Source organism: Ascaphus truei, chromosome 21, assembly GCF_040206685.1.
Source record: "Ascaphus truei isolate aAscTru1 chromosome 21, aAscTru1.hap1, whole genome shotgun sequence".
NCBI classification, from domain to species: domain Eukaryota; kingdom Metazoa; phylum Chordata; class Amphibia; order Anura; family Ascaphidae; genus Ascaphus; species Ascaphus truei.
Window position 1 is genome coordinate 15354482 of NC_134503.1, and position 14689 is coordinate 15369170.

The 14689-nt window shown below is 49.2% G+C and overlaps 1 protein-coding gene across 3 annotated transcripts in view; it reads left to right on the forward strand.

Annotated features, from left to right (window-relative positions):
• Positions 1–14689, forward strand: part of TRAF2 (TNF receptor associated factor 2) — a 59329-nt gene that overhangs the window by 526 nt on the left and 44114 nt on the right. Inside the window, exon 1 of one of the 3 annotated variants that reach the window (XM_075579098.1) lies at positions 2253–2379. The exons of 1 other annotated variant lie outside the window; for it this stretch is intronic. The gene's annotated coding sequence lies outside the window, so the exon portion shown is untranslated. Of the gene's footprint in view, positions 1–2252; positions 2380–14689 lie in introns of those variants that run through there. One more of the 3 variants, XM_075579103.1, reaches the window with a different exon arrangement.

The following is a 14689-nucleotide window of genomic DNA, read 5'->3' on the forward strand; positions in this document are numbered from 1 at the left end:
CGGTCTCGGGCATCAGGGCTCTCTCTGACGGTCTCGGCATCAGGACTCTGTCTGACGGTCTCGTGCATCAGGGCTCTGTCTGACAGTCTCGCGCATCAGGGCTCTGTCTGACGGTCTCACGGATCAGGGCTCTGTCTCACGGCTTGCACATCAGGGCTCTGTTTGAAGGTCTCACGGATCAGGGCTCTGTCTGATGGTCTCACGGATCAGGGCTCTGTCTGACGGTCTCGCGCATCAGGGCTCTGTCTGAAGGTCTCGCGCATCAGGGCTCTGTCTGAAGGTCTCGCGCATCAGGGCTCTGTCTGAAGGTCTCGCGCATCAGGGCTTTGTCTGAAGGTCTCGCGCATCAGGGCTCTGTCTGAAGGTCTCGCGCATCAGGGCTCTGTCTGAAGGTCTTGCGCATCAGGACTCTCACAATATCGCATATCAGAGCTCTGTCTCACGGTCTCGCGTATCAGAGCTGTCTGACGGTCTCACGCATCAGGGCTGTCTGACGGTCTCGCACATCAGGGCTGTCTGACGGTCTCGCGCATCAGGGCTCTCACGATTTCACACAGTATTCAATCTCACGTTGACAGGAGACACTGTCTTAAACCCACACTGGCTCCCCTGCTCCGGAGGTGAGAAAGTAGGGGTGGGGGTCTCGCACAAATCTCGCACCATGTCTCGTTAACTCTTTTGAGTGGGATGCCAACATGACGGCAGCAACCTTTAACCCGGAAACGGAAGAGGGGGGAGGGTGTACTGTCCTGCGTTTTCTTTTCACTGCAGAGCCACCTGTGCTGAAGCAGGGGATATCCTGAAAACCTGACCTGTTGGTGGCTCTTGAGGACTGGAGTTGCTCACCCTTGGCATAGGACAGATTTACATTGATGTCTAGTGAAAGATAAAACACTAATCCCAGATAAAGAGATTAGATTGGCTAATTTTCTCCCGAACAATTCCCCATATTATCCCTGTTCCTGGCAGAAACAATGGAAGAACCCGTTAACCCTGAGTGCCATAGGACATTGCCACTGCGTCATAGGTTCTGATACCCATGTGATATAGTAGCTAAATACCCCTCTCCCCCCACAAAATGCTCGTTCTCTTTGGGTAAATGGAGTCCAGTGACGAGATGGGCAATGACGGCGAGAGGGGATCACGTGATCATAGTTTCCGGCACCCTGACCCTGTGGCCTGTCTGGCACTCAAAAGGTTAAAGCAGCGAACTATTAGGCTGCGTCTCCGCTGGCGCTGACCGCGCTCATGTTTGAGAGTGGTGACGCCACCAACTCTCTAAGCATGAGCGCCGGGTGTCCTGTCCATTTCGCAAGCGCGCGCGTGGGGGCATGTTAAGCACGCTTCAAAGTCTCTTTTTTTTTTTTTGTCTCCGCAAGCGTCAAGCTTGGGAGAGCGTGCGTGCCCGGGACGTAAACATAAGGCTTTGTCCAGGGTGGCGCTGAGAGGGCGCGCCTGCTCGGCGCTTAGCTGCTTGCTGAGCCTGCAAACTTGAATTTGACGTGAGCGGTTCGCCCAATGAGGGTGAACCAGCTCCGTGATGCCGTGGCTGCGTCCCCAGACGCGCGCGCACCTAGCCAGCCACGAATCGCCCGGTCGAGCAGGGCTTGCCAAGCAGCTAAGCGCCGTGCATGCTTAGGCGCTCGCTCACGCTGGCCACACACATTGCCGCAACGTGTTTCATCGCGGCCAGCGTGAGCGCGCTCGCCCGCTCAGCGCCACCCTGGCCGAGGCCTAACGAGTACAAGAAGTAAAAGCGGCAAGCGCCGAGCACACAGCACGCTCAGCGCCAGCGGGGACGCAGCCTAATAGTTCTCTGCTTTAACCCTTTGCGTGCCTGACAGCTTTTAACCCTTGGCGTGCCGGAAGAGTGGGAGCACCCCGAACCCCCCCCCGTGTCGCTGATGACCGAACGTTGGAGTCCCCTAATAAAAAGCAAAATGCAGAGTTTAAAAAAAAAAAAAACACGTATAGATGGATTTCCAGTGCATGAGGAGATCATGGAAATATTAAAGATTGCATGATGCAACGTCTCAGACATTACGGTGGGCGGCCATTTTAGAAGTCCCCATTAAGAAAATACTCTGTATTATACGATTAGGTCTGTAGGTCTGTAGGTCTGTAGGTCTGTAGGTCTGTAGGTCTGTAGGTCTGTAGGTCTGTAGGTCTGTAGGTCTGTAGGTCTGTAGGTCTGTAGGTCTGTAGGTCTGTAGGTAGAATGACAGTTGGAGGGCAGGGAAAGTGAAAGCGCGGTGCGCGGCCGGTGTTATTGGCTCACCCAGTTAGCGGGCTCCACCCAGTGACTAACAGGAGGGAGGCCGCGGTTAGCACAGGACCGGGGACTCGCCTAGTACAGGGACTCGGCGCGGGGAGCTGGCGGTGAGTGTTGGGGGAGGGAGAGGAACGGCTACCAGGCCTCTGTGTGGGGTGAAGCCGGGGGTGAGAGAGAGGGAGACTGCGTGAGTATGTGACACTGAGTGAGTATGTGACACTGAGTGTGACTGTGTGTGTGTGTAAGAGACACCGAGTGATAGTAAGTAAGTGACAGTGTGGGGCACCAACATTGTGTGTGTCACTGAGGGAGTGAGACTTTGTGTGTCACTGAGGGAGTGAGACTTTGTGTGTCACTGAGGGAGTGAGACTTTGTGTGTCACTGAGGAGGTGAGACTTTGTGTGGCACTGAGGGGGTGAGACTTTGTGTGTCACTGAGGGGGTGAGACTTTGTGTGTCACTGAGGGGGTGAGACTTTGTGTGGCACTGAGGGGGTGAGACTGTGTGTCACTGAGGGGGTGAGACTTTGTGTGTCACTGAGGGGGTGAGACTTTGTGTGTCACTGAGGGGGTGAGACTTTGTGTGTCACTGAGGGGGTGAGACTTTGTGTGTCACTGAGGGGGTGAGACTTTGTGTGGCACTGAGGGGGTGAGACTTTGTGTGGCACTGAGGGAGTGAGACTTTGTGTGGCACTGAGGGGGTGAGACTTTGTGTGGCACTGAGGGAGTGAGACTTTGTGTGGCACTGAGGGGGTGAGACTTTGTGTGGCACTGAGGGGGTGAGACTTTGTGTGGCACTGAGGGGGTGAGACTTTGTGTGGCACTGAGGGGGTGAGACTTTGTGTGGCACTGAGGGGGTGAGATTTTGTGTGGCACTGAGGGGGTGAGACTTTGTGTGTCACTGAGGGGGTGAGACTTTGTGTGGCACTGAGGGGGTGAGACTTTGTGTGGCACTGAGGGGGTGAGACTTTGTGTGGGTCAGTGACGGTGTATGTATGTGGGGAAGTTTTTTGGGGTCTGCCAATCAATGACTAGGTTAATTCAACTTCTCAGATGTCCCTTTGCTCCCAAAAGGCACCTGAGAGGTTGAGGTACCCTTGGGTGACATGCAGTGCTGGAGGGGACTTTCAGCCCTGAGGTTGGGTTATTCTTGGGTGATATTCAAAGCTATATGTCACCTGGAATTTGAAGACTTGAATAGGATCATCTATTGGTGGCTTTATTACTGCTTTATTTCTCTAGGGTTAGTCCAACCCCTGCCCTCCCCAGCAACCCACCTCACCTTTCTCCCTGGTGCAGATGTAGCTGACGTGGATCGTAGGTTCTCACACGCCCCAGCTGCTTAATGCCCATGCCCTGATAAATACAGTACTGCCCGCTCCTCTCCTGCGCTGATAAATACAGTACTGCCCGCTCCTCTCCTGCACTGATAAATACAGTACTGCCCGCTCCTCTCCTGCACTGATACATACAGTACTGCCCGCTCCTCTCCTGCGCTGATACATACAGTACTGCCCGCTCCTCTCCTGCGCTGATACATACAGTACTGCCCGCTCCTCTCCTGCGCTGATAAATACAGTACTGCCCGCTCCTCTCCTGCGCTGATAAATACAGTACTGCCCGCTCCTCTCCTGCGCTGATAAATACAGTACTGCCCGCTCCTCTCCTGCGCTGATAAATACAGTACTGCTCGCTCCTCTCCTGCGCTGATAAATACAGTACTGCTCGCTCCTCTCCTGCGCTGATAAATACAGTACTGCCCGCTCCTCTCCTGCGCTGATAAATACAGTACTGCTCGCTCCTCTCCTGCGCTGATACATACAGTACTGCCCGCTCCTCTCCTGCGCTGATAAATACTGTACTGCCCGCTCCTCTCCTGTGCTGATACATACAGTACTGCCCGCTCCTCTCCTGCGCTGATACATACAGTACTGCCCGCTCCTCTCCTGCGCTGATAAATACAGTACTGCCCGCTCCTCTCCTGCGCTGATAAATACAGTACTGCTCGTTCCTCTCCTGCGCTGATACATACAGTACTGCCCGCTCCTCTCCTGCGCTGATAAATACAGTACTGCTCGCTCCTCTCCTGCGCTGATAAATACAGTACTGCCAGCTCCTCTCCTGCGCTGATACATACAGTACTGCCCGCTCCTCTCCTGCGCTGATAAATACAGTACTGCCCGCTCCTCTCCTGCGCTGATAAATACAGTACTGCCCGCTCCTCTCCTGCGCTGATAAATACAGTACTGCTCGCTCCTCTCCTGCGCTGATAAATACAGTACTGCCCGCTCCTCTCCTGCGCTGATAAATACAGTACTGCTCGCTCCTCTCCTGCGCTGATAAATACAGTACTGCTCGCTCCTCTCCTGCGCTGATAAATACAGTACTGCCCGCTCCTCTCCTGCGCTGATAAATACAGTACTGCCCGCTCCTCTCCTGCGCTGATAAATACAGTACTGCTCGCTCCTCTCCTGTGCTGATAAATACAGTACTGCCCGCTCCTCTCCTGTGCTGATAAATACAGTACTGCCCGCTCCTCTCCTGTGCTGATAAATACAGTACTGCTCGCTCCCCTCCTGCGCTGATAAATACAGTACTGCCGCTCCTCTCCTGTGCTGATAAATACAGTACTGCCGCTCCTCTCCTGTGCTGATACATACAGTACTGCCCGCTCCTCTCCTGCGCTGGTACATACAGTACTGCCCGCTCCTCTCCTGTGCTGATAAATACAGTACTACCCGCTACTCTCCTGTGCTGATAAATACAGTACTGCCCGCTCCTCTCCTGCGCTGATACATACAGTACTGCCCGCTACTCTCCTGCGCTGATAAATACAGTACTGCCCCCTCCTCTCCTGCGCTGATACATACAGTACTGCCCGCTCCTCTCCTGCGCTGATAAATACTGTACTGCCCGCTCCTCTCCTGCGCTGATAAATACAGTACTGCCCGCTCCTCTCCTGCGCTGATAAATACATTACTGCTCGCTCCTCTCCTGCGCTGTTAAATACAGTACTGCCCGCTCCTCTCCTGTGCTGATAAATACAGTACTGCCGCTCCTCTCCTGTGCTGATACATACAGTACTGCCCGCTCCTCTCCTGCGCTGGTACATACAGTACTGCCCGCTCCTCTCCTGTGCTGATAAATACAGTACTGCCGCTCCTCTCCTGCGCTGATAAATACAGTACTGCCCGCTCCTCTCCTGCGCTGATACATACAGTACTGCCCGCTCCTCTCCTGTGCTGATAAATACAGTACTGCCCGCTCTTCTCCTGCGCTGATAAATACAGTACTGCCCGCTCCTCTCCTGCGCTGATAAATACAGTACTGCCCGCTCCTCTCCTGCGCTGATACATACAGTACTGCCCGCTCCTCTCCTGCGCTGATAAATACAGTACTGCCCGCTCCTCTCCTGTGCTGATAAATACAGTACTGCCCGCTCCTTTCCTGTGCTGATAAATACAGTACTGCCCGCTCCTCTCCTGCGCTGATAAATACAGTACTGCCGCTCCTCTCCTGCGCTGATAAATACAGTACTGCCGCTCCTCTCCTGCACTGATAAATACAGTACTGCCGCTCCTCTCCTGCGCTGATAAATACAGTACTGACGCTCCTCTCCTGCGCTGATAAATACAGTGCTGCCCGCTCCTCTCGTGTGCTGATAAATACAGTACTGCCCGCTCCTCTCCTGTGCTGATAAATACAGTACTGCCGCTCCTCTCCTGCGCTGATATATACAGTACTGCCCACTCCTCTTCTGCGCTGATAAATACAGTACTGCCCGCTCCTCTCCTGCGCTGATAAATACAGTACTGCCCGCTCCTCTCCTGCGCTGATAAATACAGTACTGCCCGCTCCTCTCCTGCGCTGATAAATACTGTACTGCCCCCTCCTCTCCTGCGCTGATAAATACAGTACTGCCCGCTCCTCTCCTGCGCTGATAAATACAGTACTGCCCGCTCCTCTCCTGCGCTGATAAATACTGTACTGCCCCCTCCTCTCCTGCGCTGATAAATACAGTACTGCTCGCTCCTCTCCTGCGCTGATAAATACAGTACTGCTCGCTCCTCTCCTGTGCTGATAAATACAGTACTGCCCGCTCCTCTCCTGCGCTGATAAATACAGTACTGCCCGCTCCTCTCCTGCGCTGATAAATACAGTACTGCCCGCTCCTCTCCTGCGCTGATAAATACAGTACTGGTCGCTCCTCTCCTACGCTGATAAATACAGTACTGCCCGGTCCTCTCCTACGCTGATAAATACAGTACTGCCCGCTCCTCTCCTACGCTGATAAATACAGTACTGCCCGCTCCTCTCCTGTGCTGATAAATACAGTACTGCCCGCTCCTCTCGTGCTGATAAATACAGTACTGCCCGCTCCTCTCGTGCTGATAAATACAGTACTGCCCGGTCCTCTCCTACGCTGATAAATACAGTACTGCCCGCTCCTCTCCTACGCTGATAAATACAGTACTGCCCGCTCCTCTCCTACGCTGATAAATACAGTACTGCCCGCTCCTCTCCTGTGCTGATAAATACAGTACTGCCCGCTCCTCTCGTGCTGATAAATACAGTACTGCCCGCTCCTCTCCTGCGCTGATAAATACAGTACTGCCCGCTCCTCTCCTGCGCTGATAAATACAGTACTGCTCGCTCCTCTCCTGCGCTGATAAATACAGTACTGCCCGCTCCTCTCCCGCGCTGATAAATACAGTACTGCTCGCTCCTCTCCCGCGCTGATAAATACAGTACTGCTCGCTCCTCTCCTGCGCTGATAAATACAGTACTGCCCGCTCCTCTCCTGCGCTGATAAATACAGTACTGCCCGCTCCTCTCCTACGCTGATAAATACAGTACTGCCCGCTCCTCTCCTGCGCTGATAAATACAGTACTGCCCGCTCCTCTCCTGCGCTGATAAATACAGTACTGCCCGCTCCTCTCCTGCGCTGATAAATACAGTACTGCCCGCTCCTCTCCTGCGCTGATAAATACAGTACTGCTCGCTCCTCTCCTGCGCTGATAAATACAGTACTGCTCGCTCCTCTCCTGCGCTGATAAATACAGTACTGCCCGCTCCTCTCCTGCGCTGATAAATACAGTACTGCCCTCTCCTCTCCTGCGCTGATAAATACAGTACTGCCCGCTCCTCTCCTGCGCTGATAAATACAGTACTGCCCGCTCCTCTCCTGCGCTGATAAATACAGCCATGCCCTTTCCTCTCCTTGTCCTACTTACTGGAGGGGAAAAAATGATATTATTGGCTTTCTTAAAAAAACTAAAAACATCACTATTTCGCAGTAAAGCTCCTAAATAAAGGTTCAACCTGCCGCCCTCTTTCTCCAACCTTGTGTGTGAATAAGCCCACCCTGCCAGGATTTTGTTTTAGTGTATTGTATCTCTTTTTGGCAATTTTATTGTAATGTGCTGTACTGTTGTGCCCTACAATGTTCATAGCTGTCATCTCTTGCCGGGGCTAACCTTTGCAGCAGGTAGCAGTCGGTGCGCACACAGAGGTCCCAGCTGTCCCCAGTGGAGGGCCGAGATGCTTCTTTGGTGAACTAAACATACTGGTGTTCATGGCGCAATATTGATAAATAATGCAATATAATGTGCAGATAACCCACTGATAAAAAATATAAACACTGATTACACATCTACTGCTGCTCCATGGGACCGAATCCTCTGGGCTGTAGGCCCCTGGTTAACCTCATATGAAGAAGAAAACACAAATGCAACACAATAGTGCATTAACATTGCAAAACATACAACATACAGGGGAAAGGGAAAACTCACACTTTCCCCGTTGTTTAAATCGCAGAGAGTGACTCTGGGTGCACTCCACCCTACTCCAGACTCCGCTTCCTGATGTATGTGTGTATGCAGGCACAGTCCTTCCCGAGCGCGTCTCTTACTTGCGTCAGGGGATGCTCCGCCTCCTTCACACGTCCGCCAATGGGAGTCCTTGCAGAGTGGGTATGGTGGCCTCAGTAGTCCAAAAACCCGATGCGTTTCGTCAGTATGTCGACTTCCTCTGGGGTAGTGAGAGACGCGATGGGGAAGGACTGTGCCTGCATACACATAGGCTATGTCTATACTCAGGCAGACGGAGCAGAGCGGAGGGGAGGTGCACGCTGCAATACTCTTGCTAAAGCCTGAGCTTTTTCATGGCTTTGCAGGGTATGCAGCGGGCGCGATTTGGGGGCGTGGCAATGAAAATTTGGAAGCGTGTCAATGACGTTCCGGCGGGGACGTCACTTTCTTACCTCACATCCCTATCCACGGGCATTTTTTCAGATTCAGCATCTGAAGCACTGTGGAGACAAGTTCACTTTCCCCCCCGGTATGGAAATTAACTTTAATTTTGTGTGTGTTGTGTATGTTGTTTGTGTTCTGTGTTTACCACCGGCATACACAAAAAAAAAATGGCATCACTTTGAAAATGTAATTTCACTTTGATTGGAGGAGACAGGTCACGTGATCATGCCATCGCGCATAAAATCACTTGGCCCTGTCTTCTTCAATTTCGCGCCTTTGCCAGCTCCGTCTGACGTGCGCGCTGGCGCCATCTATAGGCATCCTCAAAGAGGACCATAGATGTGAACGCGCAGCGTGCGCGCGCCTCCGCTCCGCTCCGTCTGCTATAGTATAGACGCAGCCATATACATCAGGAAGCCGAGCCTGGAGTAGGGCTGAGTGTGCCCAGAGTCACTCTCTGCGATTTAAACAACGGGGAAAGTGTGAGTGTTTCCTTTCCCCTGTATGTTGTATGTTTTGCATCAATGTTAATGCATTACTTCATATGAAGTTAACCAGGAGCCTACAGCCCAGAGGATTCGGTCCCATGGAGCAGCAGTAGATGTGTAATCAGTGTTAATATATTTTTTATCATTGGGTTATCTGCACATTATATTGCATTATTTATCAATACTGCGCCATGAACACCAGTATGTTTAGTTCCGTAGTTAATGTGGTTTAGGGAAACCACAGGTGTTTAGGCAGCATTTGATTTACATTTTTAGTTGTTTCATCAATTTATCTGTTGCGCTTTTTGTTTTTCACATATTTCACCCGCTGCTTTCAGCGACCCTGGAGTCCCGCTCTGTTTGGCGGGCTCGGGTCTTTGTCTTAATTGGCGGTATGGTGTTGCGACGCTCTGTTGGTGAACTTGTACCGATGCAGCCTGCTCGCCCTACGTTCCTGCTTCACCAATGTGCTGTTTGTTTGGGGGGGCCTGCTGAAAGCAGCCAATTTCATTGGCTGGAGAGTAAAGCTCCGAACTCTCCCTATTTACCCACTTTGAATCCTTGGCTTGGGCTAGACTGAATATACCCTCACTATCACAAACCCAGAGTTTAAAGCCCTGCGGCCCCTGATTGGACTATTTGTATCCGGGATTCGGGATTGGCTGATTTAGAGAGCTCCAGACCCTACCCCCGGAACCTAAAAGCCGTGTTATAAGCTAACTTTCTCCTAGTCCGCTGCTAGGAGTCTTGCCATGGGGGAAACAAATAGCTTCAGTCCTGCTTCCAAGCCTGGACTGGATATCTATAAGCACTTCACCTAGAGAATGCTGACCCTGGCATTCCAGGACCTTGGAAACCAGAATCCTCTCTGCAACCAAGGACTCTCCCTCTCAGGACTTTCCTTCCGAAATACCATAACCGGATACATCACCCCCCCCCCAGAAAAAAAAAATAATAATAATTTTTATATATAATATATATATATAACATATATATATATATTTATTTTTTTTACTAGTAATCACATTTCCTTTGAGAGTTTGAAGTTCTGCTAACGGAGGAGATATCCTGTCGGATAAGAGCGGGTTCCCTTGCATGCCCTCATCAGAGGTCCCAGGTGGTGGCACGGGACCCTTTTTTTGTTTGAATTTGTGGGTGCAGTGCTGAGGACCCAGGCGCTATCCCGGCTGATAGTCATTGTAGAAATTCATCCCTCTCCATGCACCCACCCTGGCTGCAGGGATTAACACAGCGGGAAGTCCGATACTGAAGTATGGATCCCCCCCCCTCACAGGTAGCCGTAGCATTTAAGCTTTTTTTTGGTGCTGCTTTGGGAACAGTAAGTTTGGCTATATCTGTATATTGGAACGGATTCCTGTTTTGAGAGAGAACTTGCCCTTAACAAGTCCTATTCCTGCTGGCTATCCATTCCATAATAACAATGTTATCTTTCAGCTTTCCTGCCCGGCTCCCTGGGGAGAGTATCAGCCCTGTCTTGAATTACAAAATTGGGCGAGTGTAGCGCGTTAGGGCGCTGCCGCTGTCTCCCCGTCTCGAGCAGCATGAGAGAATTCCTGGGAGACCCTGAGTCAAAGTCCTAACCCTGCACCCTGTATGGCACAACTCTTGCATGGCAATCCCGCTGCCACACAGCATAACCCCACCGCATGCCACAGACACCTGTGGGAGGCTGGATCCCCTGCTCCGGAGGTGTGGAGGGATGTCACACAACCCACCCATGTGAGACCCCTTTTCATGTTCCGGAGTGGGCTACCCATGACAGCTCTGTAAGTCTGTCCATCACAGACTGGACAATATTTTGGGCCCAATATTTCCAGAACCAGGAGGTACTCTACTGTAAGAACCTTTTGGGGTTCTGCACTAGCTCTTCAAAGGGGTTTCCAAGGGATGTCGGCATGGGAACATTACATGATTTAAAGCCTGATTCAAAATAGTTTTTGTTCTGCTTGCTCTTGCCGAAAACATGGTCTGTTGGTGCGATGGCGTGGCTTTTTTAGGTCCTAAAAGTGCTTGGATGCGTGTGTTTCTAATGATCTCTTAACATATTTTCGGTGTTATTTCTTAACGGGTAATAACACCTGCTACGATCTGTATACACTTTGGGATCTGGCAGACCGCAATCCCGCGACCACGGCGCCCCTTCACCCGAAAGAGGCCTCGTCATCCTCTTCCATCTCCCTGCATTACAGATCACCAGCGCGATCTCCCCTCGAAAACATGCTTTCTGCGGGGATGACTTCTTCGGCACTACGTCTCGGGGCACCTGAAGGGCTTGCATTGTATTGTTTTACTTATTTTAAGAGATTCCCACTTGCCCTTTCCAAAGCGGTGATGCTCGGTTCAGGAGATATACTCGTTTTAAAATATTAAGTGTCCGGGAAGTTAAAATGGAGCTCTCCCAAGTGCTCAGTGCAGTTTAAAGGTTACCATGGTAACCTCAGAAGCTAGTGATTTATATATATATATATATATATATATATATATATATATATATATATATATATATATATATAAAAATATAAATATAATTTTTTTTTTTAATTATTTATTTTTAAAGAGCAGAACCCCTCAGAGTGCAAACTAATATTTATATGAATTAAACTCTAAACGCACACAGACTTCCGGGAGGATTGCTGCTTTGAAATATTTATACAATGGCCTCCTATATCAAAGTACATAATATAATGGTGTGTTTGCCGCCAGTGTGTGTGTGTGACACACACCCATGCCTTGGCAGCTGGTAACCACACCAAACTGTAACACAGCCACAATGAATAATGTATAGTGTGGTAGTTGAGATCAAAATAACATTATAATTTAAAAAAAATTTTTTTTTTTAAATCTAGGTTTAGTGGGGGACTTTTCCCCCCAACTCGTTTGAAGAACAGTAAAAGGCATGTTTGGTTGCATATTAGAGAAAGGAATCCATTCATTTTTTGCACTGTTTGAGCCGTTTAAAAAAAATTCTGTATTTGAACTAAATCTAAATTGATGCAAGGGGCTTGTAATGTGCCTTTTGGCTTTTTTATTAAGTCATTGTTCTGACAAGAAAATTACTTATTCAAGAGACTGATTCGGGCTGTCGATTTCAGCCACGAGTGAACACATGAATGATACCAACACCAGTTGTTATTATTAGTAAATGCAATTTATTGGTCATTTAGCTTTGGGATCTTACAGCAATCAGGATTCCGCACGAGATATCAACAACTAGGGGACCTCCGTCATTTCATAGATAAAAATGCCTGGTAAATATATTCCTGAGATCACGTTTGTACTGCGCGATGAGCTGGGTACCCTGTCAGCCTCAATCGAGGGGCTAGTTAATTTCATGCTGGACAAACGTGATCAGGAACACACTCAGGCATTCAGCCAACATCCCAGCTATGCGAAAATAGGGGGAGTACAGCTATACGCCCGCTTCCCATAACACACTATTTCAGCATATTAGACATTTTAGTAAGAGACAAAAAGTTAACCCATCATGCACCTTGACCATCAGAAACGCAGCAAAAATCCATTTTCATTATATTCCACCTGTTGTTTCTGAGGTCTAGGCTCAACTAAAACGGTTACAAAACAAAAACTTTGACTAAATATTTTCACGCATGAACCATCAGAGACAGAAACAGACTTAATTTCTGTTAGTCATTGAAGTAAGTTTTCGTTTGTTTAAATATATGATATCATCATCATCATCATCATCATCATCATCTTCTTCAGCCCCTGTTGCTTCACTGCAGGATGAAGGCTTCTCCCAATGATCTTCCAGGTACTGTGGTTTCAACCCTCTACTTTTCATGTTTCTCCAACACATTTTCTGATTTAATCCTCCCATTTTAATTTTGGTTGTCGTCTTGTTGTTTTGAAACCCTTTAGTCTCCAGTCGAGTGTCCCATCCCTGTACAACGATGGTCAATTCTTCTTGCAATATGTCCAGCCCGTGGCCATTTTAATTTCTTCGCCCATGTGATGATGTCACAGACTTTTTTTTGTTTGGTTTCAAAACCCATTCATTCTTTTTCCTGACTCTTCGGGTAATACCTAGCATACACCTCTCCATACTTCTTTGGATTGTCTCAAGCTCCTCAATTACTTCTTGTACAACTTCAAAATCCCGCTTCTTCTCTAGGCTGGGCAAAGACCAGGGTCTGTTGTAGCTGATTAGTGCTAATCTCCGTAAAAATCTTGTGATTGGAAGTAGACTGATTGGTACCATTAGGTGACTTCTGACCACTTGGGTGCCATTTACCCGATTGCGTTGCATCCCCTGATGACATCCGAACAATGTCATACGGACATTGAAAGGGTTAATAAAGAATTATGTCAATTTAATAAATTGAACTTTAACTTATTTTACTAGTATATGAGCAAGGAGGTGATGTGTTTATCTTTTTCGCATGGTTTCTGTTCATTATTCTCATGCCGATGCACAGGTTCCTCTGGTTCAGACCCTACGTACATCCCAAGCCAAAGTCTGGCGCCAGCAAAGCGTTGACGCATCTGTGCTTTGTATTACAGCTCTTGATCTTGGGTATTGTTAATATTTCATCAAGACAGCATTGTGGCCCCCATTTATTTATTTTTATAGTAGGAAGCATATTAGTGTTTTGTTTTTTCATTAACATTTTTAATTATACAGTGTGTATTCTGGTGACTCATCATTCACATAAAAAAAATGTTTCTGTCTTGTTTCTTCCAAATGCACTCTATCCCATCTTCATTCTTCTATTGATTTCATTCAAAAAGGTTCCTATCCATTGCTCTTTGCTGGCCAAGGTAGACCAAGTCTTCGACTTCTACTTCTTTTCTATTTATTTCAATCTTTGCAGACTTGACAAATGTCTCTGTCCGACGTTCACTCTGGTTTCGGCCGAAAATACCACGTGACCTCAATAGGAATTTTTAGACGGCAACACAGCATGAACCAGCCCATCGGACATTATAGAATACGGCCCTAAAGCTGCAATCCTTTCACAGAATTTGTACCGGGTGTCGTCCTGGAGGTGAACCACTTTTTTTTCCCCTTCTGGGGACGGCCGAGTTCCTGAGATACTTATCGTTTTAGTTATCAGTCTTTTATCTCCGATTTGGGATATAAAAATTGCTGCCAAATCCTGTGGGTCTCGCGAGCCAATAAGAAGCGAGGGATGTTGTTGTGGTTTCCTATTGGATGACTGCAGGCGCCATCTTTGAACAGCCAGGAGGTAAACCGGCGGCTTAAACGGTTAAGTATCTCGGGAACTGCTGGGTCTTCAGAGCTGGAAATAGCGCCGTTCAGCTAGGGCCGCATCCATGGCATGTGTGTGTGCGACCGTGCGTGCGGCTTCACGCGCGCCTCCAGATGGAGCGATTCGTGCGCTCTAGGTGGACGCGATGAGGAGGTGTGGCCGTGACGTCATGGAGCTGGTTCGCCTTAATGGGGCGAACCGCTCATGTCACCTGGCCTTAGCGTGACAAAAACAAATTGATTATTTTCCTTGCGCATCGCGGGCGCTTCTCATCGTGCGCGCGCAGTTGCGCGCTCTAAAGACCGCCTCATAGATACTGCAATTTGATCGCGTCGCGCTAATTGTGGACGCGGCCTTAGAAGGAGCCCCCGGTTTATATTCTGAGTTTATACACCGCTGAGTTTTAACCATGGGGTCCTCGGGA